This window comes from Sinohyriopsis cumingii, chromosome 7 (assembly GCF_028554795.1).
Source record: "Sinohyriopsis cumingii isolate HCF-2022 chromosome 7, ASM2855479v2, whole genome shotgun sequence".
In the NCBI taxonomy this organism is placed as follows: Eukaryota; Metazoa; Mollusca; class Bivalvia; order Unionida; family Unionidae; genus Sinohyriopsis; species Sinohyriopsis cumingii.
In genome coordinates this window covers 17,838,925-17,866,000 of record NC_142967.1, presented here as the reverse complement: position 1 = coordinate 17,866,000, position 27,076 = coordinate 17,838,925, and the positions used below count along the sequence as shown (strand labels likewise).

Below are 27,076 nucleotides of genomic sequence, written 5' to 3'. Positions count from 1 at the left end.
TCTTTCTTATTCTTGATTTTGGATTTTCATCATTTCTTTCTAAACTTGTAGTTTTCTTAACTTTATTTCGATTTGATGTTTTTAAATATCAGTTCTTCTAATTATATATCACAGTCAGAAAGACAGTTACTAATCAAATCCAAAGTTCGTTTACCAAAAGTATTCTTTTGTACCAAATGCTGTATCAACATATGTTGATTTCCTTTTTTTACCAAACAATGCCTTTACTGCCGAAATAGAAATTGTGTTTGACAAACCCATCAACTCGTCCCTTTTTAAAGACTCGAACCTTTCCTTAGTCTGATCGGAAACAAATGTTGCCACGCTACAGGATATTTTGAAAGCCTGTTGACTTCCTAAATATTTTCTCATGTGAAATTAAAATTCCAGGGACTAAGAAATAGCAGAAGCAAATTAAATTTGACTTAAAAAAATCTCTGAAATATATTTTTAAATTCCTATTCCGGACGAGCCCCCCCCCCCATTTATGTTACGACTATATTTGCTAAAACAAGTAAAGGAAATAACCAGAACCAACAAGTTTTGTAAAACTTACAAATAATTGAATTATGTAAGTTATAAAATGAAAAGTTTATCACAAGTCCCAAATATAATATAGTGCTCCGAATAATAACGAATGTGCTGATGTACCAACATTCTTGAAAATGCAGGAGTGTCAACAGTTTTTACGTATCACAATGGCATTGTCCAGAATACCTTTGAATGAATTCAAAATAATCCCATCATGTTGCTTTTAGTCCAGACCGTCATATGCGACCTTGGTAATTGCAATAAAGAATTTAAACAAAGAACTCCTCTCTGATTAAATCTAAGCAGAACATTAAACACATCTGCAGGCTGATATTAAGATATGAAATAGGAACAAATCAATTATTCTCTTATTCAACCTTATAGTCCTATACAACTCTACGACTCTGTACCAACTCTGTGTCGCAACACCTCCCACGTGACTTACATCGTAGCACAACCCGACTGACTTATGTTGCAACAAAACCCATCTGACTCAATCACCCACTGAGAAATTACGCCAAGCTGTACACGGGTTCATTTTCTAAAACCAAAACCCTAACTGACAACCTATTTATAGTTAATTATCTGAAAAAATAATTTTAAGTCATGGACCGAAACTCAAATACAGAATCGAGATACACATAACAAAATCTGCTGATATAGATCTTTTAATTTCCTCTACAGTAATACCATATTAATCTTGTTTGCAATTTCTTCATTCCTAAGTAAATCGTATTTGGTTTTTGTTTTTTTTTTGTTTTATTTTCACCAGTATTTCTCGGTGTTATTTTAGTGATTCAAAGTCGTCCATTTATTCCAGTAGGTATGTTTGAATTATTACTACTCATTATCCGTAAAAATATGTCTTCAAAACTAGTACATCCACACACCGTGAATGGTATTTTGAATGTGTTAAAATAGCTGGTGGTGAAAATATTGTCCAGGAAAAAATGCATCGATAACTGAATAATGCATGGATAACAGAATTGTTACAATGCCTTTTCTGAATGAAGTTTGAGAGGAAGTTTGATGTCATGATAATTGTATCAACGTCCTTTCTATTTTCATCGCTTTTATGAAGTTCAAACGTATCCATTTTTCTTTTGTTTTCACAGGTAATAATGATTCACTAGTTGATTCCTGACTTTTTTTAAATGTCTGTCAGGTAAATGGTTCTATGGCGAGTCTCAGTTCTCTACGTAAACAGAGATTCGATGCGCTGAATCTTCAGCGGTGGAGTGAGGAATGTCCGCACAATGCTTTATACTATTGATTCAACACTTTCTGTTCGGAAATGAGAATCCAAGCCCCATCCAGATACTCTTCCAATTTTTCTTCTTCGCTCATCATCATGCATTTATCTGTTGAATCTGACTTGGATGATCGTTTGACACCCAAAACAATGTGCGTGGGTCAGAGATGCAATTTTGCAGCCGATTATTTTATTCCCTGATTGCACAACCCCTCCTTTTATTAACAAGCTGAAAAACAAAATCAGCTGTTGTTGAGATGGAGTTTGATGCTGTATGTTTTAGTTCATTACTTTTCTGTTGTTTTAGGTGTACAAATCTCTAATCCATATTGTTTAATATTTCTGAATTCCGAAGATTGCTCAAAAGCAGAATCACTAGATTCACAATGCATTCCATGGTTTACGTCAACACAGCGTGCGACAGGTACAACTAAATTGACTGAATAATTCACTGGACGTTTTCTATCAAACTACTAGTTTTAACATATTTATATCACAAAGTTGTTTCTGATTCCGCCTGCAGGAATGATAATGATATCATTTTAGTCTTGGGTTACTGATGTCCCTGCGTAGGGTTTCCTGTACGTTGGGTGGCCATGACATCAAGAGAAGAGCTCGCGTTTACTTTAAGGCTGTATCCGGTGGTAGAGGTAGTCTTTACATACATGGTGTCACAAAACTCTCCGCTGTTTTTGGTGGCTCGTCCTGCCGCCTGGTTGGTTTTGGCTTGTCAACCAGGACCTCGCCGGCAGTATTGCTTCCATTATGCCACCGTATTTGATTTCGTTTTATTTGCTCTGTATGAAGAATTCTATAACAAATCATACCTTATCTCCAATTGGCCAGTTTCTATCATCGATAAAACACTACCTATAATTCTGCGCAGGCATATCGCAAAGAAACTTTGCAAGTTGTTTCCTGGCTTTTGGCTTTTATCTGTTTCATTTTCGTTGTTTGCATGAGACCCTTTGTCTTGTGAAATTGCCATGTGCACTAGACCCTCATTTCCAGCAGGGCGCTATCGCGATTTGTATCCGACTCCGCGGGGCACGCAGCTAACAATGCATATTCATAGACCACCCATACCCCGAATTTCATCCATTGTTGGAACAGAACAGTTAATATTATCTGTCAATGGATATTGGGGTGGGTGGGGAATGGCGGGGTGAGGTAGGGGTGAACTTTGAGGGATCAAACGATATCAATAAAACACTTAGACCCTTGATAGTTCTACTGAAGGATATAGGCATCGATCTGTTGTGGGGGTAATTTTTTGGGTTCAAGGATAAACAATTAGACACTTTGACCCTTTGTAGTCGTATTATAAACATGCTGACCATTACAGGAGTCAACCGATTATATTTTAAGACTATTTGATCGCATTTAACCATTTTGGATATAGTCTGTTCACAATAGAGGAGTTGGAAACTATCGGGGTTCATTAAGACCCTCCTTTTTAATATTATACATATTCGCAAAGACCTTCCTTTTTGTCCGATTGTGTCGAGAAACATTATCAATGCCTCATTCATATAATTAGGTACAAAATAACAAAGGATGATCCATGTAAAAGTCTATCTAGGGGTGGACTGTATAGACCGTATGTAGACTTTAGGGCTACACGTTTGTTCTTTGCTATACCTTGCATATATTTAGCTCCCTATTTCTCGAAATCGATTTGACTAATTGGATTCCAAGATCCACACATGGACTTAAATGGAGTTTAGGGATAATACACTTTTGGGTTTTGTTTTACATTACAAATGGTTAGTTCCGTCTTTCTAAAAATCGGCTTTACACATTTTTTACGTTTCTTACTGTTGTCGCCAGACCCTAGGATTTATCAAAGAAGTCAATGCCTTCTATACAGAGGTCTAGTTCATGCAAGTTGTTGTCTAGGGCTGATCCATACTGTACCTGTGTTACCCATTACCCACAGGCTGCCATTTACTGTGTTACCCGGTACCCACAGGCTGCCATTTATTTCGCTGATTTAACTCTACCAATATCGTCGAGATAGCTTTGATTGGGTCGAAAATAATGCTAGACATAAAATCGGAGAGGACGGTCCATGTCACAATTCACTAAGAAGAGGATGTTTGGGTTTATATATATATATATATATATATATATATATATATATATATATATATATATATATATATATATATATATATACGTACAATTTAATGCCGTTACGGCCTGTGATATTCCTCCCATATATTTAGCTCCCTATTTGTCACAGTTGGCTCCTTAAATTCTCTTCGAGCTGCCCCTATTGTCTGAGCAGATTTCTAACTAGAAACTGACAAAGACGCGTTGAAATCAGATTCCTCAAAATAGGAGTAGAACGAGTAAGTAGACTGGGTCGTCAATGTACCATCTTTGCATACCCGGTACCTATAGGTTGCTGTTCATTTTGCTGATTACCCTCGACAAAGTTTGTCAGGATTTCTTTTGTGGGTTGGAAATATCTATAGACTTCAAGGTGACTAGAGTCTTGACAACAGCGTAGGATTGGGAAAGGCTGACATATGTAAATGGGCTGCTGATGTTCCCAAGAAACACGTGTGCTGAGGAGGTACAAAACAGATGATTTTATTGGAACTAACATTGTCACGAGAATCTAAAATGGAGGATGCCCAGGAGAGAAAATTGACTAAATTTCAGTTACTCATTCATGAGTGCCAGCACCGAAACACACTAGGAAAGGGAATCCCCAATCCCAAACCTGATGACTGATCCAGTTGCAGTACAGTACTGTATTTACACACACACACACACACACACACACACACACATATATATATATATATATATATATATATATATATATATATATATATATATATATATATATATATATATATATATATATATATATATATATATATATATATATATATATATATATAAGCGGGGATTGGGACCTAGATTCCCAAAGTGAGGATTCACGCATTGTTAAGCTAGGATATAATTTGTGAGTTTATCATTGCCGGTAGCCATAAAGATTCTTTTATTTCTTTGCTTGTTCTAGACGAACTTCGTTAATAAATATTTTGGAAGTCAAACATATCCGTTGATACTCAATATCAAAGAGCGAACCATGTCAAACTATTTTTAGGGGTGGACTGTAGGGTCCATATATTGGCTGAAGATCTCAGTTTGCTTTCTTATACCTTGTATATATATATTTTGCTCATTATTTCTCGAAATCGGTTGAAAGAATTTTATATGAACGTTTTTTGTTGTCGCTGCCAATTCCTATCTAGAAACTTCCAAGGAGGCGTTGAAATCAAAATCCTGTAAATAGGGTTCATCTAGTACAAAATATTGGTACAGCCTATTCATATGATTTCTCTTCAGTAACTTCATGTACACATTTTTTTCTATGAAGAGGAGGCTGAGTCCCAACACATCCCAATATATCCCAAGATACAAAATCTCAATGCAGAATCCATGTCAAAATATTTTCAGGAGGGGCCGTTTGGGTTCTGTTGTGGACTTTTACATTTTATCCCCTTACTGACTTTGTTTTGGCTTGGATTTAATTAGCCCCCTTTTTCTCGAAATTAATTCAAAGAATTTTCTCTAAACTTTTCGCACTTTTGGAGAAGATCCCTAACTAGAAACTTTCAACGAATTGTTGAAATCAATGTTCTCTAAGGATACACCGATGCATAGCGTTGATAAGATCAGTTCACTGTGCATTTCGTTGCATAACCTACATTTATAATGACACTCCTATTTCTCTGATTATTCTCTATGAATTTCATTAAGTCTTGTTTTGTAGATCGAAAATAACTCTATAGATAAAATCTCAAAGATGGGTCCATGTGAACGTCATTTAAGGAGGGTATGTTCCCTCTGTGGACTTGGTTCATTTCTATAGTGATATACTCGCAACCATCCAGACGAATATGTCTTAATGGTTTACATTCGTTGAAGCATACTACTAACTTAAATTGTTAATGAGGGGTTAAGATGAAAATATTTTAACAAAGGTTTTATGTCAATTAAAAATTTAATATAATCGGTCATACCGCTGTATCTTGTTAGCTGGTGTGAATAAGACACTTCTATTTCACACTTTGGGTTAGAGTAATTGTTTCGTCAAATATGATATGGGTCAACGTAGACCACACGTTATGAATGTCTGGAAGAATATTCAAGCTTTATGGAACTTTGTTTTTGAAACTGTAATGAGTAAGTGATAACTTATTCCTTATTGAATCGGGAATAAAAAATTAGCAACCAACTAGATGTGGACATTTTTAAATCCGGAATAAATAACACTGGTTACCATTTCCTTTCTAAATCGATAAGTAGTTCATTGTTTTTTGTTGAATAGGGAATAATCAATAAGGAATAATTAACCAACTTGATTTTATTTACACAAAAACTTGACTCTGGAGTGTTGTACGCCACTGGAAAAGTGTTTTTGGATTGGAAACACAGAGAAGAAACGAATCTTACCATGCAGGGCTTGTGTATGAATGTCTAGATGACGACATATCCCTGTCTCCGCAAGAAGAACACTTGCGAATTGTGCTCTGATACAAGAAAGAGAGGAATGAAAGAATTTTTTTGTTGTTAAAATGGTTGTGACATGATATTCACGAGTTGTCTCTTTTAGGAACAAACAAAACACTAGTTTCCTGTATAAAATGTTTGGCATGATCGATTTATTCTCAGAATTCCAAAACGTTTGAGTCATGACTGTATCCCACTCCAACACTCTTGAGTCATAGATATATCCCACTCCAACACTCTTGAGTCATGGCTGTATCCTGTTCCAAATTCCAGACGTCTTGAGCCATGTATGTATCCTCCGTTCTCAATTTGATTTACAAAGGTCAGATTGTCAAAATTGGGTGGCACTGTATCTCCTGCATTCATTTGACTTGTTGATTGCTGACATGTTGATTGCAGACGTGTTCATGGCTGATATCTTGATTTCTGACATGTTGATTGCTGACATGATGATTTCTGACATGTTGATTGCTGGCAGAACTCAAACGTTTGATCAAACACATCTACAGTTACGTCCTGTACTATATGCCATCAGTATCGAAAACGTCCACGTGCCTTCACATTTGTTGGAATCAAGTCTCAAAGAAGTGTTGTGAAGGTTCACTTGGATGGCAGTCAGATACTGTAATAAACCATTCTCATTCGTCACGCAACGTTTCTTTATTTTTCTGGACCATTATTCAGTAGTACTGACACGACTAGCAGGCCCAATAAATGTTACACCGACTTTGAAACAAATTAATGTGATACCCGGATGAAAAGGATTTCTAGGGGAAGAATTTAGTCATTTTATTCTATAATGCGATCTCAATACAGTAGCTAAGGCCATAACTAATAAAAACAAAACATAGAGAAAGATGAAAAAGAGAGCTGCGGTTAGTATTAACGCAAAATCACTGCAGTTACGCCAGCGACATATTCTTTAAGAATGTGAACAGGGTGCAAAAAGAACTAAGTAGCCGCAATTGCATAACTATATATAAGTACCTTGCTGAATAAATGACGTCACTCATCAACATTAATTATGTACAACTCGGCTGAGATGACTGGGTTGAATTTTATTTTGTTAAAAAGTCCCTTGTAAAACTGGAATTTGTGTAACCTTTCTCAAATGAATTTCTTTTATTCCGTTCTGTTTGAAGTTATTTCCATTATAGCTAGAATTGTCATTAACGTCTTTTTTTCATAAGCAAGAATTTCAGTAAGGGCAACCAACGTAAAGTTTCTCTGCATGTTTTACTTCTTTACAAGAAAAGCTTTTAACTAGATATTCTTAGAATAAGAGTATAGATTAGAGATATACGTTGAAGATATCTTCTCTCTCTGTCTGTATATCTTTCGTTTACATAGCATTAAAAAAGCTTTCAAGTAACCAGGTTTTGGAATTTGTACGAACCCGTGGTGGAGATCCCAACAAAAAACGTTTGGATATATTAAGTACAGTTTCCAGTCTGGATCTCCGATTAAGAATAAATTTACTGCATGAGAAAGGGTGATGGTACATGTGAAATTATTTACGCATACACATATGCATGGAATGACCGCTTAATCTGAACGTTTATCATTTTTCAAACATTCAATCCATAAAGTAAGATTATTTTTAAGTTGACAGTTATCGGTTTATTTTGTATCTACTATTATAGTCACTAGCCAAATACTAATTGATACGTCACTGAAGACTTCCTACATTACGAGCATAGTTTTCAGTGAAATATCGTTCCAAAGGTAATACGATACTGTAGAAAAGGGAATTACCCAATGATCCATGCATTAACTTCAGCAAAGTGCAAGAATTAGATCACCACGTTATTCAAGAAGCTTCTGTTGAAGACAACTACAGTGGAATTGCACAATAGTTCTCTGGAGAATTTATTCCATACAATACACTTTACAGTGGATTAAAGTTTTCTAAGGCAACATAACATGCGTTATAACGACAGAAAATACCAAGGCTGCGGTAAAAATGTGATTTGATATGTTTGATTGCACATCTTAGCAAAATAACACGTCGTGTCAATTGAAACAACATTCGTGGATCAAGTTACATGACCTTGGTATATATCCATAAAATGTGCATCATTATGTTTTGATGTACCAGTTATAGAAAAATTCCAAGAATGTTTTGAGAACAAAGAAGAGTAACCTAATCTGGAGTCTTTCAAAAGCAAAGAAAGAGAGCTTTTAGCAAAAAAAATTTCAACGCCGAGGTATAAAAAAACGCGATTTAACAGGAACAAAATAGTGGTATGTGTCCTGTCCATTTCCATCGTTCAGCAAGTTATTGCTTTCCTGACGCCTGGATGGATGGTGATTAAAGGTAACACCAGATCTGAATATCATGGTCTACTCTACAAGACTATTTTCCACGTCAAGGGAGAGTGTATCACGACTTTCGCAATAAATGCAAATGCTAATTCATGTAAGATCTGCATATACGCATGCGTGAGGATACAGACATACATGGATAAATTAATGTAAAGATTGATAGATAAGCAAAAGAAGCTTCCATTGATATCTGCCGAAAATATTTTTTTATTTAAAAAGAGATATGAGTACGTATGCTACTAATGGATTATAATATTTACCATTATTATTATTATTATTATTATTATTATAACGCAATACATCTAAACTTATTAATGCATGTTGCTAGCTAGATATTCCTCAAGAAAAATGCTTACATTGCAAATCAAATCTAATTGGTAAATATGTACCTTTATCACATATGAAAGTTACACGTACTGTTACCATCTGTGCAAAATTTCCTTTTCTTGCTCAAAATCTCAAAAACATTCTCTGTATGTATGTATGTATGTATGTGTGTGTGTGTGTGTGTGTGTGTGTGTGTGTGTGTGTGCGTACGTGCGTGCGTGCGTATGCATGTATGTATGTATGTATGTATGTATGTATGTATGTACGTACGTACGTATATTTGCTGAAGGATGCAAACTATTACCAGGAATAAAGAAACAATAATTCTTGAACCTCTTTAAAGTAAAATACTGAAACAATGGCTGAGACTAGAGGTTATAATACTATAAGGTTTAGCTACAGCGGCTGTAGTTGGAAATGCACACTCCACCTACTCCTCCTACTTCATGTCTTCTCTTGACCTATCATATTTTACCAAATGATGAAGAAAAGCTTTAAGCATCAAAAAAAATTATTTGTAGAAGCCAAAAAGAGCCAAGAAGAAATTCCTGGATTCTAACTTAGTGTGATAGGTTGGTTGCGTATGCGCGATGGACACATTCTTTTGTTTTTTTCTGAACTTTTTTGGGTCTTGTCATTGGTTCGTTTGTTAATAGCTTCTTATAATCTGAGATGCGAACAACACAACTAACGAAGAGAATTTCAAAAGGTAAACACTGCTAGTTCACATAGCCTTGTTTATCAAAGTAAATGGTTGTTTGTTTCACGGTCTATGCACTATTGCACATTTTCAAACCGCCTAGTGACTTTTAAAAGTCAGAGTCAGAGAATCTCATAGAATGAATATACATTTCACGTGCAATATTACCATCATAGTCCATTCTCTGTATTATTATTACTTTTTCTTCGTTTTTCTCTTCTTGTTATATATATATATATATATATATATATATATATATATATATATATATATATATATATATATATATATATGCATGTGACACTGCAATCTGTACCGTTTAACTGATTCCTCACTGTCAAATTTTAGAGTGTGGTTTTCAAAAATGTTCAGTGACTTGTATGTGCGAAATTGAGTTTTATTCGTATCTCTTTAACATTGTTTGCTTGTTAACTTGCTAATTACCTTAAACCAACCACTTTATGTTGTTAAATGAGTTACTGAATAAAGGTAAGGTGGCGTGTTGATGACTTTTAGAATCTAATGTTGTAGCACGTTACTGCAAAATGAAATTTCAGTTACTGCTGGATATGCACACATTATGTGGGCTGTACTGACTGTTATTTAGTGATGTGAATATCCCTCCCAATCCAGCTGATTTTATTTTGGTGTAAACTTATTATTCATTATCAAGGTTTGACGGATGTGCTAAATTATTCATGGTAAGTACCGTGCATAGCTATTTAAGCAGTTGTGTGATTCATTGTTATGCCATCTTTGAATGAAATTGAAGACAGTTTAAAATTTAGATGACAGCTACATCGTGCAGTCGACTGACATTAAGTTTATTGAGTTAAAACTGTTGTACACCAGTCTGTATAATATTTACGATTTAATTACGTTGCAGCTTTATAAAAATATTCCATTTTGAATCATCGTCCAATTTTGGAATGTTCTCTTCTTTTTTTAATTGCGTCGGTGTTGTCTTTTCTTTCCTTGACAGGATATTGCCTACATTTCAGTCGCCTAATTACGATTGTTTGTCACCACTATCATTTGTTAAACCTAGGTATCTTGGATGTAGTTTTGTCTCATCTGGTGGCATAATTAATATAAATTCATATAAAGTTTAAAATTTTTTAGTTCCCTAGTTAGTGCACTATTTGCACCACATTTGTCACATTCTTGATATTTATATCTATCTATTGTAATGGAAGAACAGTTGATTTTCCCTCCTAAATAATACAAGGTTGATCATATTTCTTCCATTTCACGAGAACAAACTTTAATCTATTCAGTCTCTTTATATTAAAAATCAACTTTCAACATTCATCCGGATGGTTGCATAGGGATAACTGTTGTTCGTGAAATATTTCCATCTTTCAGTTTATAAACGACAAGACCGCCTAATAGTACTTACCTGATTTTGAATATTTCCATGGTGATGTTAGGGATAGAGTGTTTTGTGTTATGTATATTTAATTTGCATTGTTTGTTAGTTAGTTTTATCTTTGATTTCACTATATGCTATTGTAATGTAACATTGTATGTTGGACTTGGCCTTGTCTAAAATTGAATTCATTTGTGCTTGACCAAAATTGACTCTTTTTTTAAATTTTATTCATTGTAAAGAACTAATACATAGCTAAATTATTCTCAATATATATGGGTTTAACATCAGTATTATTATTAATAAAATAAGTTAATAAATTTATTTGGACTAGGTTTTGGAAATTCCTAATTGAATTATACATGATCCAGGTTTTTGTTTTGTAAACATCAAGATCATTCTTGAAAGTTATTTTCCATTAGGTAATGTTTTTGTTTAGAAAATGCTTGTCTCAAGAAGAGTCTTGTCGACTGACATGTGGTGAGTGTTATTGCATCATTGAATTAGCTTTCTAACACTTCTAAAGGATTCAGTATTTTCCTTGTCAGCACAATGCTTCAACAAAAACAACAATATCAAAATACCCCTAGAAACATTACAATGAAAAAAAAAAACAACAAGAGAAACCTCCACCACACCATTAACAAAAACAACAGCAATAATAATAATAATAATAATGAGAAAGAAGAGGAGGAAATGGCCTTCAATTCATGCTGATTGCAAACGTAAAGGAAGAGCATAAGTGTTTTAATTTTATTAAACCATTTTCTTATGCAGTGCTTTCTTTGAATGTATATATTTTCCATTAGCTCAGTAAGTTTTTCTTTTATAATTTCCAGAACCGTGAAATTCAAGAGGATTTATTTACATAAAATTTGGTGAAACTTGGCACATGCCGTTAGTTCAGAATCCCTCAAATCTTAAGGCAAGAATTATTTGCAAAGATTTTGGTTGATTGTAACCGTTGAATTGCATGTATAAGACTAGAATTTACTTTGATATTTGATCAAGTGTAATAAGACTAGATTACTTTGATACTGTTCCAGGGATCTGAGACTGAGTGTAATAAGACTAAATTACCTTGATACTCTTCCAGAGATTTGAGACTGTAATAAGACTAAATCACTTTGATACTGTTTTACCGGGTTTTCATTGAGTGTAATTAGACTGGTCACGTTGATACTGTTTCAGGGGTTTTGACTTAGTGTAAATAAGACCAGATTACTTTGATACTGTTCCAGGGATTTGAGACTGAGTGTAATAAGACTAAATTACTTTGATACTGTTTCAGGGGGTTTCGATTGAGTGTAATAAGATTAGATTACTTTGATACTGTTTTACAGGGTTTTAATTGAGTGTAATAAGACTAGATTACCTTGATACCGTTTCAGGGGTTTTGATTGAGTGTAATAAGACTAGATTACCTTGATACCGTTTCAGGGGTTTTGATTGAGTGTAATAAGACTAAATTATTTTGATATATTTTTTACAGGGTTTTGATTGAGTGTAATAAGACTAGATTACCTTGATACCATTTCAGGGGTTTTGATTGAGTGTAATAAGACTAGATTACCTAGATACCGTTTCAGGGGTTTTGATTGAGTGTAATAAGACTATATTACTTTGATATATTTTTTACAGGGTTTTGATTGAGTGTAATAAGACTAGATTACCTTGATACCGTTTCAGCGGTTTTATATGGAGTATAATAAGACTAAATTATTTTGATACTGTTTTACTGGATTTTTGATTGAGTGTAATAAGACTAGATTGCTTTGATACTGTTTCAGGGATTTGGTTTCAAGGGGTTTCATTCATAATCAAGTGCCTGCTAGCTCTAATTATATCAGTTGCTGTATTAGTCATGCAGACCCTTTCCATGAGACAACCGAAGCAAAAGCCACAGAACTATGTCGTAAGCCTAATCTCTTTCGTCATATCAGGTAATGTGCACAGTTTGCTACTATCACGTGAGTGGTTACTATTGTAAGTGGTTCCGATCTTCTGTGTGGTTAAAAGGTTTGATGGATTTCATTGTTGCTGTTACCAACAAATATATGGTGAGCTACTGGAGGATACTGAAGAACATCGCAAGCTGCTGTGTCTGAAACACTACTTCTTCCTTGTATGGTCCACATGAATTAAGTACATGCAGATAATTAATTTTATGGAGCACGTGAAAAAATTAATGCTAACAAGAAGAGGAAAGTAATTTATAGTATTTGGCATATCGCCACAAAGGCATTAGCTCCACTTATTCATTTAGGTACCATTTTACAAGCATATAAATGTGTATAATGTAAATCAACTTGACATTCTGAAGAGGTACACGGGAAGCTGCAGCTGAAACTTGCAAACGAAAATTAAACAAAAAACACATGTAGTTGTAGGAGACACTTTCGATTTAGATGATAATTATATAGGCCCCCTAGGGTCGACATGCATGGGTTACGATGGGGTCATATGGAAAATGCTATGTTAAAATTATCCATGGTTTTAACATTGAGATGGTACTATGGGGTAAAACATGAGAATGGCAATATTGGGTCATAATGGAAAATGCTGTGTTGCTTGTTTTGATTACAATCCAACACATGTTCCTACAAGCCAGTGAAATGAATACGAGTGTTTATAGTCCAAAGGTATACATATATACACACAAACCTATTACCATGCACAAGCAGACAAGGGTATGAGTTTTTATAGACACTATTAATAGTTAAATACATAAAAACTCTATCACATAACTACCACCATCATCTCCTTCTTCATCGCTACCAATGGATGATGATTTCAGATAACCAAACATATATCTGAAGATTCTTTTGGAATGTTTGAAAGAAGAAAGGGAATCATTTGTTCAATAACAACAACAACAATAGAAGAAAAGAAAGCTAGAAGAAGACGAAAGAAGAAAAGGGAAAACCTTTCAACATTGAACGAAAAACGAAAGCGAAAACAAAAACATGAATCTGTTATAAGACATTTTGACAGAGTCAAAGTACCTGACAAATTTATCAGACCGCCTCAGATCAACCTAAGAGAAACATACCTTCATGATTCAAGGTTTCTAAAATGTCTAGCACTACATCAACTCACAGCACCACTTGGACTCCAATATCATTAGTTACTACTACCACTGAATAACAGCATCAGCAGTAGGACATGGCCGTAGATAAGATGATGTCATGTTTATAAAATGTAAAAAAAAAACCATTAAAAAAATCTAAAACAAAATACCAATAGTCCTTTTCACGGTCAACTATGTCCAGTAGAAATATACTGCTCTATGATTGTCAGATCAAGTCAAACTTAAATCCCTCCATGATACATGGTGTACTTGCCTGAGTCTATTTGAGTCTCATTCACAGTAAAAATAAACAGAACAAGAGACACTTACATATTTTCTTTGGTATACTATAGTGAAATCAGAATCAAAATGAAATCTGAAAAGTAAACTTTTTTCTTTCTTTCCTTCACTGTCTCTTTTTAAAGAAAGTTCTATATTGGCTTAAGTTCTTTCTTTTCAGTTTCTTCTAATTATTTTGCGTTCTTGAATTTCTTCTCGCTATTGGTTCTACCTCTTCAGATTCTTCCAGTTGTCATGACTTATTGAATGTTTCTTGTCGGTATGGGTTCTTCTGTTTCTGTTTTTAGAAACGCCCCTCCTCCTCCTTCTCCTTGTTCTCCTTTTTTCCCCTGGGGAACTCTGAAGATCAATTAAAATTGTTCTTGACATTCATAATGGGAATATTTACTTTTGTCTCCTGTCACCTGTCTGTAATCTTCTTTGTTTTGTGGTTTTCTGTAGTCCATTGTCCTTTCTCTTACGAGACGTATCAGGTATCTTTATTTTTGTCCTGTATTTTTAGTGTTATTGGAAGCGTACTTTCGATTTCTTCCCTGACGAGAATGGCGATCTGTTTGTACTCTTTCATCTTCAAACGTGTGTGTGTGTGTGTGTGTGTGTGTGTGTGTAGGGAGAGAGGCATGTTAGTTATATCGTATTGCTGTTTCAAAATGAAACGATCAAAACTTGTTGAGAAGAAATCGGTAGAAAAAATCAAGAGTCGTCAGTGACATTGTGTGTCGCCGCATTCGCTAAGTGAAGTGTTAGGACAAATGCATGCCAGTGATGCTGAGGATGACCTACGTAAAATACATAGGTATTATGGTCAAATTTTTACACAGTAGTTGTATAGGTTGTCTTCTTTAAAATCCTTCGTTTAAATATATCTTCGGTAACGACAACTGTAGTCCTACTGCCAAGGTGAGTCAACTCTTTTCTAATAAGAATAGCAGACTTTTGGGGGACCAGTCATTCTCCTTTCGTCACGAGCGATTCATAAAAAAACCCAGAAACATTGTTTCACGGCCAAATTAGCTAAAGTCAGTCATTCGGATCATGATGCTGACTGAGTAGCTCTGGTAGATATCGTTCATCCTACGGAAGCCCTGTATATCAGCGAAAGTCAAACCGATTTCATGGTTGATTTCCATAGCGAACAATTTCAAGAACAACGACAGCCAGTCCTCAATTTCCTACAGGATATTCTTTTGTTGCTCAAAATCTCGTCAAGGCGATTGCAGCTATTTTCCACGATCAGTCTGGCAAATCACAAAGGAATGCTTGTAAAACATTCAAGTTCAAGCTAATGTCCATACAATGTCATTTTCATGGTGAAAAATTAAACAATACTTCGGAGTGTTACGTTTGTTTCCACTTATTGTCCAAAGAGTGACGCGCGTGGCTTTATGTATGCATGTATGCATGTATGTATGCATGTATGTATGTATGTACGTACGTACGTACAAACCTTGCCTTAAGTTAAAACGTATTGTACTTTTGAAAATTTTGGTCTCGCACTGTTTCCAACTTTGTGGGTTTATTATCTGACTGAATGGGCAGCATTTTAGTGGACTGAAAATGATACATGGCTCAGTTGAAATGGTTGACAAGTTTTGTTTTCGCGTTGATTCTAATAATGCGTTATGATTACTCATTCATTTTTATGTCAGCTGTTTTTACCAACATATTGTATAACAGAAATCTTGCCCGTCAGGAAGTACATGCCGTTTTTACTGGCACGTTAAAAGCTTCGGTTGACTTAGTAAGTGAATCATAGACTATTTTAGACCACTAGCCCACCCGGGGTCCTGATATGGTCAGTAACTCATATGAAATTGAGGTAAAAGACCGAAAAACAAAAGAGTTGAATTTTCAACTCTGCAAAAAACTTATGGGCTATCAAGTCCATATTTCAAAACTCTCTTAAGACTAAATTGTATGGTCCTTATACAATTGACAAGAAAGTAAATGTCTTAAATGATATGATTAACACTCCTGAGAGGCGAAAACAGAAACAACGTTGCCATATAAATAGGTTAAGGTAGTATTTTGGCAACAATAGCCCAGTAAATCATTTAATCAGTTTAGTTATATCCTGTCCTACACAGTCAAGTTGTAAACGATGGAATGCAGTCTGACTGCAGCGACTTTTGTTAAACAAATCTTTGGAATTAAAAAATATTTGAATGATCTGGAACATAAACGTCAATATTTACAGCCACAATAAAAGAGTTGACTAAATTACTTATCATGTGAATATGAACACTTATTTCATAATGATCCAATAAGGACAAATACAATATACCTTGACATTGAAATTATAGATCCTACACAGGTGAAACAACATTCTTACAGGATTCATCCTCTCAAGAAGGAATGGTTGAAAAAAATCAATATTTCTTGGACAATGATTTCATGTAACCAAGTAAAAGTAATTGAAATTGACCTTGTACTGTTGTACCAAAACTAGATAATACATTTCTCATCTCCACTGGCTATAGAAAGTGAACAGCGTCACCTAAATGACTTTGCCAAGAATAGATGCTTGCATTGCCAAAATTGGAAATACAAAATATGACACCAAGTTTGACCTTTTAAATAGATTCCTGCAAATTATACTCATGGAAAGAGCAGAAGAAAAGTCCTTTCCTTCACTGTCTCTTTTTTAAAATGTTCTATATTGGCTTAAGTTCTTTCTTTTCAGTTTCTTCTAATTATTTTGCGTTCTTGAATTTCTTCTCGCTATTGGTTCTACCTCTTCAGATTCTTCCAGTTGTCATGACTTATTGAATGTTTCTTGTCGGTATGGGTTCTTCTGTTTCTGTTTTTAGAAACGCCCCTCCTCCTCCTTCTCCTTGTTCTCCTTTTTTCTCTGGGGAACTCTGAAGATCAATTAAAATTGTTCTTGACATTCATAATGGGAATATTTACTTTTGTCTCCTGTCACCTGTCTGTAATCTTCTTTGTTTTGTGGTTTTCTGTAGTCCATTGTCCTTTCTCTTGCGAGACGTATCAGGTATCTTTATTTTTGTCCTGTATTTTTAGTGTTATTGGAAGCGTACTTTCGATTTCTTCCCTGACGAGAATGGCGATCTGTTTATACTCTTTCTTCTTCAAACGTGTGTGTGTGTGTGTGTGTGTGTGTAGGGAGAGAGGGAGAGAGAGCATGTTAGTTATATCGTATTGCTGTTTCAAAATGAAACGATTAAAACTTGCTGAGAAGAAATCGGGGGAAAAAAATCAAGAGGCGTCAATGACATTGTGTGTCGCCGCATTCGCTAAGTGAAGTGTTAGGACAAATGCATACCAGTGATGTTGAGGATGGCATACGTAAAATACATAGGTATTGTCGTCAAATTTTTACACAGTAGTTGTATAGGTTGTCTTCTTTAAAATCCTTCGTTTAAATATATCTTCGGTAACAAAATCAGTAGCCCTGCTGCCAAGGTGAGTCAAACCTTTTCTAATAAGAATAGCAGACTTTTGGGGGACCAGTCATTCTCCTTTCGTCACGAGCGATTCCTAAAAAAACCCAGAAACATTGTTTCACGGTCAGATTAGCTAAAGCCAATCATTCGGATCATGATGCTGACTGAGTAGCTCTGGTAGATATCGTTCATCCTACGCAAACCCTGTATATCAGCGAAAGTCAAACCGATTTCATGGTTGATATCCTGAGCGAACAATTTCAAGAACAACGACAGCCAGTCCTCAATTTCCTACAGGATATTCTTTTGTTGCTCAAAATCTCGTCAAGGCGATTGCAGCTATTTTCCACGATCAGTCTGGCAAAGCACTAAGGAATGCTTGAAAAACATTCAAGTTCAAGCTAATGTCCATACAATGTCATTTTCATGGTGAAAAATTAAACAATACTTCGGAGAGTTACGTTTGTTTCCGCTTATTGTCCAAAGAGTGACGTGCGTGGCTTTATGTATGTATGTATGCATGTATGTATGCATGTATGTATGTATGTATGTATGTATGTACGTACGTACGTACAAACCTTGCCTTAAGTTAAAACGTATTGTACTTTTGAAAATTTTGGTCTCGCACTGTTTCCAACTTTGTGGGTTTATTATCTGACTGAATGGGCAGCATTTTAGTGGACTGAAAATGATACATGGCTCAGTTGAAATGGTTGACAAGTTTTGTTTTCGCGTTGATTCTAATAATGCGTTATGATTACTCATTCATTTTTATGTCAGCTGTTTTTACCAACATATTGTATAACAGAAATCTTGCCCGTCAGGAAGTACATGCCGTTTTTACTGGCACGTTAAAAGCTTCGGTTGACTTAGTAAGTGAATCATAGACTATTTTAGACCACTAGTCCACCCGGGGCCCTGATATGGTCAGTAACTCATATGAAATTGAGGTAAAAGACAGAAAAACAAAAGAGTTGAATTTTCAACTCTGCAAAAGACTTATGGGCTATCATGTCCATATTTCAAAACTCTCTTAAGACTAAATTGTATGGTCCTTATACAATTGACAAGAAAGTAAATGTCTTAAATGATATGATTAACACTCCTGAGAGGCGAAAACAGAAACAACGTTGTCATATAAATATGTTAAGGTAGTATTTTGGCAACAATAGCCCAGTTAATCATTTAATCAGTTTAGTTATATCCTGTCCTACACAGTCAAGTTGTAAACGATGGAATGCAGTCTGACTGCAGCGACTTTTGTTAAACCAATCTTTGGAATTAAAAAATATTTGAATGATCTGGAACATAAACGTCAATATTTACAGCCACAATAAAAGAGTTGACTAAATTACTTATCATGTGAATATGAACACTTATTTCATAATGATCCATTAAGGACAAATACAATATACCTTGACACTGAAATTGTAGATCCTACACAGGTGAAACAACATTCTTACAGGATTTATCCTCTCAAGAAGGAATGGTTGAAAAAAATCAATATTTCTTGGACAATGATTTCATGTAACCAAGTAAAAGTAATTTAAATTGACCTTGTACTGTTGTACCAAAACTATATAATACATTTCTCATCTCCACTGGCTATAGAAAGTCAACAGTCACAAAAATGACTTTGCCAAGAATAGATGCTTGCATTGCCAAAATTGGAAATACAAAATATGACACCAAGTTTGACCTTTTAAATAGATTCCTGCAAATTATACTCATGGAAAGAGCAGAAGAAAAGTCCTTTCCTTCACTGTCTCTTTTTTTAAAATGTTCTATATTGGCTTAAGTTCTTTCTTTTCAGTTTCTTCGAATTGTTTTGCGTTCTTGAATTTCTACTCGGTATTGGTTCTACCTCTTCAGATTCTTCTAGTTATCATGACTTATTGAATGTTTCTTGTCGGTATGGGTTCTTCTGTTTCTGTTTTTAGAAACGCCCCTCCTCCTCCTTCTCCTTGTTCTTCTTTTTTCTCTGGGGAACTCTGAAGATCAATTAAAATTGTTCTTGACATTCATAATGGGAATATTTACTTTTGTCTCCTGTCACCTGTCTTTAATCTTCTTTGTTTTGTGGATTTTCTTTAGTCCATTGTCCCTTCTCTTGCGAGACGTATCAGGTATCTTTATTTTTGTCCTGTATTTTTAGTGTTATTGGAAGCGTACTTTCGATTTCTTCCCTGACGAGAATGGCGATCTGTTTATACTCTTTCTTCTTCAAACGTGTGTGTGTGTGTGTGTGTGTGTAGGGAGAGAGGGAGAGAGAGCATGTTAGTTATATCGTATTGCTGTTTCAAAATGAAACGATTAAAACTTGCTGAGAAGAAATCGGGGGAAAAAAATCAAGAGGCGTCAGTGACATTGTGTGTCGCCGCATTCGCTAAGTGAAGTGTTAGGACAAATGCATACCAGTGATGTTGAGGATGGCATACGTAAAATACATAGGTATTGTCGTCAAATTTTTACACAGTAGTTGTATAGGTTGTCTTCTTTAAAATCCTTCGTTTAAATATATCTTCGGTAACAAAATCAGTAGCCCTGCTGCCAAGGTGAGTCAAACCTTTTCTAATAAGAATAGCAGACTTTTGGGGGACCAGTCATTCTCCTTTCGTCACGAGCGATTCCTTAAAAAACCCAGAAACATTGTTTCACGGTCAGATTAGCTAAAGCCAATCATTCGGATCATGATGCTGACTGAGTAGCTCTGGTAGATATCGTTCATCCTACGCAAACCCTGTATATCAGCGAAAGTCAAACCGATTTCATGGTTGATATCCTGAGCGAACAATTTCAAGAACAACGACAGCCAGTCCTCAATTTCCTACAGGATATTCTTTTGTTGCTCAAAATCTCGTCAAGGCGATTGCAGCTATTTTCCACGATCAGTCTGGCAAATCACAAAGGAATGCTTGAAAAACATTCAAGTTCAAGCTAATGTCCATACAATGTCATTTTCATCGTGACAAATTAAACAATACTTCGGAGTGTTACGTTTTTTCTTCGCTTATTGTCCAAAGAAAGACGCGCGTGGCTTTGTGCATGTATGTATGTATGTATGTATGTATGTGTATCTCTCTGTATTAATATTCACTATTAAGAAAAACCTTGCCTTAAGTTAAAAGTATTTTACTTTTGAAAAGTTTGGTCTCGCACTGTTTCCAACTTTGTGGGTTTATTGTCTGACTGAATGGGCAGCATTTTAGTGGACTGAAAATGATACATGGCTCAGTTGAAATGGTTGACAAGTTTTGTTTTCACGTTGATTCTAATAATGCGTTATGATTACTCATTCATTTTTATGTCAGCTGTTTTTGCCAACAATTTGTATAACATAAATCTTGCCCGTCAGGAAGTACATGCCGTTTTTACTGGCACGTTAAAAGCTTCGGTTGACTTAGTAAGTGAATCATAGACTATTTTAGACCACTAGCCCACCCGGGGCCCTGATATGGTCAGTAACTCATATGAAATTGAGGTAAAAGACCGAATAAAAAAAGACTGAGGCCATTCTGATCACAACACAAAGACTTTCTCATTCACATCCTTTACCTCAAATAATAAATATCAGCAACACCAACATTAAATTCACACAATCAGTACGAAACCTATATGTCACTCTGGACAGTACTCTCACATTGCACCAGCATATCATGAACATATGCAAGGCTGCATATCTTGAGCTGAGACGCATCAGCTCCATCCGCAAATATCTTTCAGTAGATGCCACTCAAACACTTGTGTGTTCATTAGTACTTTCAAGACTTCACTATTGTAACTCAGTTCTGTCTGGTTCATCTCAATATCTACTCCAGAAACTTCAAAAAGTTCAAAACAAAGCTGCTCGGATCATGCTTAGAGCACCACGATCAGAACATGCCTCCCCGCTGCTCTGTACCCTATACTGGCTATCTATTCGATTCAGAACCAAACACAAAATTTGTTCTCTGTGCTACGTTTCACTGACGGACTCCAGTCCAACATACCTATCCGACCTCACCCATGTGTACACACCAGCAAGATACTTACGCTCCTCTTCTGACAATCGTATACTCATTATTCCCACTAATGAAAACAAAGTCATGTGGACTGCGTTCTTTTGCATACCAGGACCCAACAACGTGAAATGAATTGCACACTGAACTTAGACACAAAGACACAGTGATCCCATTCGAGAGTGCTCTTAAGAACACACGGTAGTAATTTTACGGAAAAACTGTGAACCAGTCTAGAAATGGGTGAACAAATAATATATGCGGGTTTGGTGGTCCATACTTGGTTAATAATGAAAATTAAAATTTTAGTAAAAATATATTTTGAGAACTTATCCTATCTGTAATTTAAAAAAAATATAGACAAAATTATATTGATGCAATATTAGTATTTTTTACTGGCTTGACTTAGGAGTACTCAATAATGAAAGTAGCACCTGATTCATTTAGTGCAGAACTGATAACGTGTTTCATGCACATGTAGATTAAAAAAATGCCGCGGGTCATATGGTGTTCTCCACACAGAAGTTTGCACCAAGGATATTTGTGCATGGAGAAATGTAAGTCTGATCATCAGCACCCAGACATTTTAAGTTATTGAATTTTGAATATGATGGTGTTTCCATATGTTTACTAGGGGAGTTGAATTAGTACCGTGACTCCTTAAAACTCACTTATTTCGACTGCAAGAACAAACTTAAAGACCTAATAATGTTTCCTACCTTAAATATTTTCAGCATGTTTTTTATGTTTTCTAATTTCATAGTGTTTGTTTTTGTAATGATATCATTATATATGTTTTTATGTTATAGGTGTTGTCAAATGTAAAGCGCTTAGAGCTTCAAAAGATTACGCTGTTGACTTTCCTCATTATTATTATTATTATTATTATTATTATCAAGTCAGTGATGCAAATGGGACAATTCATTTAAGACAAAGTGAGCTTTGATGCGCTTGTGTTACACTGTTAGGACATATTGTGTTACATTGTTAGGACATATTGTGTTGCATTGTTAGGACATATTGTTAGGACATATTGTGTTACATTGTTAGGACATATTGTGATATACGAACAAGTGAAACATGTGGAAGTAAGGCAAATGCTGCAATTGTTTGATGTGGCTGTATATTATCGAAAATTTTGCGTCAATTTTTCAATAAATGATGAACCCTTGACCAATTTTTTGAGTAAGAAATAGAAATTTCATTGGTGTGACAAATGTCAAGAGGTTTTAGATAAATTAAAGACCATACTTATGAGTGAACCAGCTGTTTCAGCTCCAAATTTCAGTCATTTATTCAAACAAGTATGTCAGTCAGGTGATGTAGGGGTTGGCAGAGTATTGATTCAAGAAGATAAAACTGGTCTGTATTCATTATGTTGTTTTCCTTAAATACATTAACAAACACCAGATAAATTATTCCAAAATCGAGACGGAATAGTTGGCCTGAGAAAGCTTGTTCTAAAAATTTTCTATTTATTACTGTATGCTGCCACGGCATCCGAATTTAGTTGTATATCATTTCGCCCAATGCTATAAATTCAGTGCTTCTGTCGTAATACCAGCTTTCTATTTTGAGATATCCATATTTGGGTGACCTGTTCTGCAACATCGCAAGTCACGGATTACAATAAGTTGTGCTCCTTTCTCACCTGTGTCTGCCTGTGCAAAAGAGTTACGCTGATAATGCTGCTTAAACAATCACATATGGCGCGAGTAAAATGTTCAAGCAATTGTGACCTAACATGTCCTTTCATGCTGTTTGAATGAGTCAATCAAACATTGTCTCTTATCGATTGCTAATACGGGTGCATTCATTCATGTGTAAGAGGTTATTACACTGTGTTATTCATGATATATTTTTGGTTATGCATACTTATGAGAGACTATGCCATATCAGCACAGACAGCAACGGTTCTAATGCAGCGTAGCGTATTTACACCCGTGACACGAGATGTTGTTTTTTGTTAGTTTAATTATATTTTTTTTTGGTGGTGGTGGGGGTCGCCCAAGCAACAAGAACACATTCTCGTTGATTCTCATTTTGATCTTGAGTGTGCTCGTACTAACAATTCGAGTTTATCTTTCTGAACAAAAACCACATGCAGACAAACAAAAATTAAACAGTTCAACGCTCATATTCAATCATCTTGTGTACACCGCCGTACATGTGGTGTGGGTTCTCACACGAGTACGATGTTCCTAACGATTCTCGAAGAGGGATCACAGAGTTATGGCAAGAAGAACCACAAGAACACTGTACTCATATCAATAAACTTGTATTGTCTCGCTCAAAGACACGCACATTGTGTTCACATCAGTTGGTGTTGATCTTCGTTATATTTATTATCATTATTATTATTATTATTATTATTATCATTATTATTTTTATTTTTAAAAATGTTTAGGAATAAATGTGCATTTCTTTTGTGGATGTTCCTATGCGACGAACTCCAGACTTAGCGGTATGTATTATGTATTTTCATCCCACATTCTAATTCAGCCATTGTGCTAGAGAGCTTATATATTCTTATATATATATATATATATATATATATATATATATATATATATATATATATATATATATATATATATATATAAAATATCACAATATATTCATTTCAGTTGTTTTGCAGTGGGATTTAGTGTTTTGCAAATGTCCATACCGCAGGAAGAATATAATGCTAGTTCGATTTCACCTTTCACTGGTCTCGGGCAATAGAAGCCATTAGCGGAACCTGCTCAATTGGATGCAGTCTCCTTTTCATGAGAGGTCTTAAAAAGGCTCCTAAAGGGTACAGTAATGCGATTCCACTGAGAATGCAAATGACGTTACAGAGGATGAAACAAAAGTACTGTTTCATAATTGAGAATTACAAATAGTTTTATTACTCAGGAATAACATTGTAAACAATGAATTGATGTTAACGTTTCGTTTACGATTTTTTTACAGTATGTTATTACCCCAGATCAGTGGAGTTTTTATCACTTGATACATTTACACGAGTTTAGAGTGACTCAAGATAGCTATGACATTTCATATGAGAGAGAGAGAGAGAGACAGACAGACAGACAGAGTTAATCATTATTTTCGACATCTTCTGCAGGTTAGTCAGACATGTCATAGACGTAGTTATCTCGACACGAAAGTTGTTTTGAATAATGCATACTTTTCTCATTGGTAATAACAATCACGTCACAATTATTTCCTACTATCTGTTTAGTCTCATGTTTCAATTTACATGATATGTCTGTAATGTGTGTGCGCGCGTGTGTGTGTGTGTGTGTGTGTTTGGGGATTTTTGTAGCAACAATGTGATATACAATCTTTGCCGTCACTGTGTCAAATGTTCTTCACATTCTATGGCTAAACCCAAATTCGTTTTAAGTTCATTTTCACGTTATAGGTGATACAGTTGTTATCGTCATAATGATCAATGTTACAGTTAGTTTTGCTATTACAAGTTTAAGTAACTGAACTACATCCACTATATACTGCATTAATGGTTTTTATTTCAGGTATTATCAGAGACCTTCCCAATGGTTAGGTTGGAAGAACGTAAGTACCCGAAAAATTTACAATGGATACCACAGGATGAATAAATCGATCGGAGCTAATTTCACTTCAATACCTTCTAAAAGAAGTACCTGACGATTAATTTTGTGATCTTTGAGCCAAACCGGAGACATAATGATCTTCATCAAAGGCTACAAACATATCTCTTGTCCAGACTGTGAAGAAGCGATGATGGCGATGGCTGGAATATATGTGCTGAATGTCACTGGAGGCACTGCCCATGGCAATCCTCCACTCGATCCTTGACCAGACGCAAACAGAGGGTCATCCGAAAGAGGCGTGGATGAGGACTTGGAAGAAAGAGATGAAAGAATGTGACATAATTTGGGACACCATCACCCGGATGTCTGCATTCCGTCAGCAGTGGTGCTCTCTTGTCGAAGCCTTATTAGCCATACAAAGAAAGACAAATGATGAATTCGAATGTTAAGCGCAACAACAAATGATCTCATCATCTATTACATAACTAAACTTACGTGACTTTTAAAGCAATAGTAATACAAGAGTCAAGGAGAAGCTAGTCTAATAGAACACAATAGAGAAGCCAGTCTAATAGAACACAGTAGAGAAACCAGTCTATTAAAACACAATACCTCTTCAGTGTTACGTGAGGAGCAGCGGTATCCTGTACTGAGATAGACCACAGAAGGATTTCCTCCAGCGCATGCACTCCAAAATGCTACTCTTTCCACATTTTTTGTCATTATGTAAAGAATTTATCAACTACATTCTAGTGATTTCATCATTTCTTTGGTTACTCCAGTAGTTTGTGTTGAACGAATGAAAATCGCAGTTGATCATATCATTGGTTTTTTCACTCCAGTAGTCTGAACGAATGAAAATCACAAGGTTATTCCAACCGTAAAATGAGGTGATATAAGTCTATTTTCTAATTATAAATATATATGTCATTGTTACTAATCCTTTCCAAAATGATTGAAATAGATGTAAATGACTAGTATTGAAGTATTGAAATCTCTACTACATGAAAAGAACAGCACGGTTTTATGTCAAAGCCTTCTATAGAAACCAATTTATAAAGTTTTAATTATTTCTTTTTTAAAATAAAATTTACAAGAATTCACACATTTGTGTTATTTGTTCTCATTTATGTTTAAAGTCATCTGATTCCGTTCTCTTAAACTTCTTTAACATAACCTACAATCCAATGGCGTGACAGGTGCTATATTCATAATTGACTTTCACCATGGATGTATGACAAATGTAAAAGATCTGCTGTCCGTGGTTAAGGTTTAGAGTCGTGATAAGTCATTTTTGTGGTACCTCACGTGGTTATCTTTATGGTCCAACATTATCTATAAAGTATCTAAGTAAACTTCCATAAGTTTTAGAGAACTCAAATTGTCTTTTATTTGCTTATGACAGAAAGTTTTATAAATCTATACAACAGACAGCGTGGTTTCTCGGACAGATATAGTGGTGTGAGAAATGTCACTTGAAATATGCAGAAGTGTTCTTATGGTAGTTATCCAAGCATGTTTAACTACTTACTTTAGTTAATCGAGTAAAATGCTGCGAATTGTGAGGTATTTGAGTGTTTGCTTGACATATACCATTTTATACTGCCCATGTTTAGGTTATTATATCCAATGCAATGCATTTGGTTGTTTATTAAATGGCACTTGCAAAACGTTTGTAAAAATATCAGTCATAGATAACTTGTA

The 27,076-nt window shown here is 35.1% G+C and overlaps 1 long non-coding RNA gene across 1 annotated transcript in view; it reads left to right on the top strand.

The window, feature by feature from the left end:
• LOC149794789 (uncharacterized) overlaps positions 1-26,475 on the top strand; it is a 34,556-nt gene extending 8,081 nt beyond the window's left edge. The window contains exons 2-3 of the long non-coding RNA XR_016422199.1: positions 24,440-24,609; positions 25,334-26,475. This is a non-coding gene — a long non-coding RNA (uncharacterized LOC149794789). The remainder of the gene's footprint in view (positions 1-24,439; positions 24,610-25,333) is intronic.
• Positions 26,476-27,076: the final 601 nt, after the last annotated feature.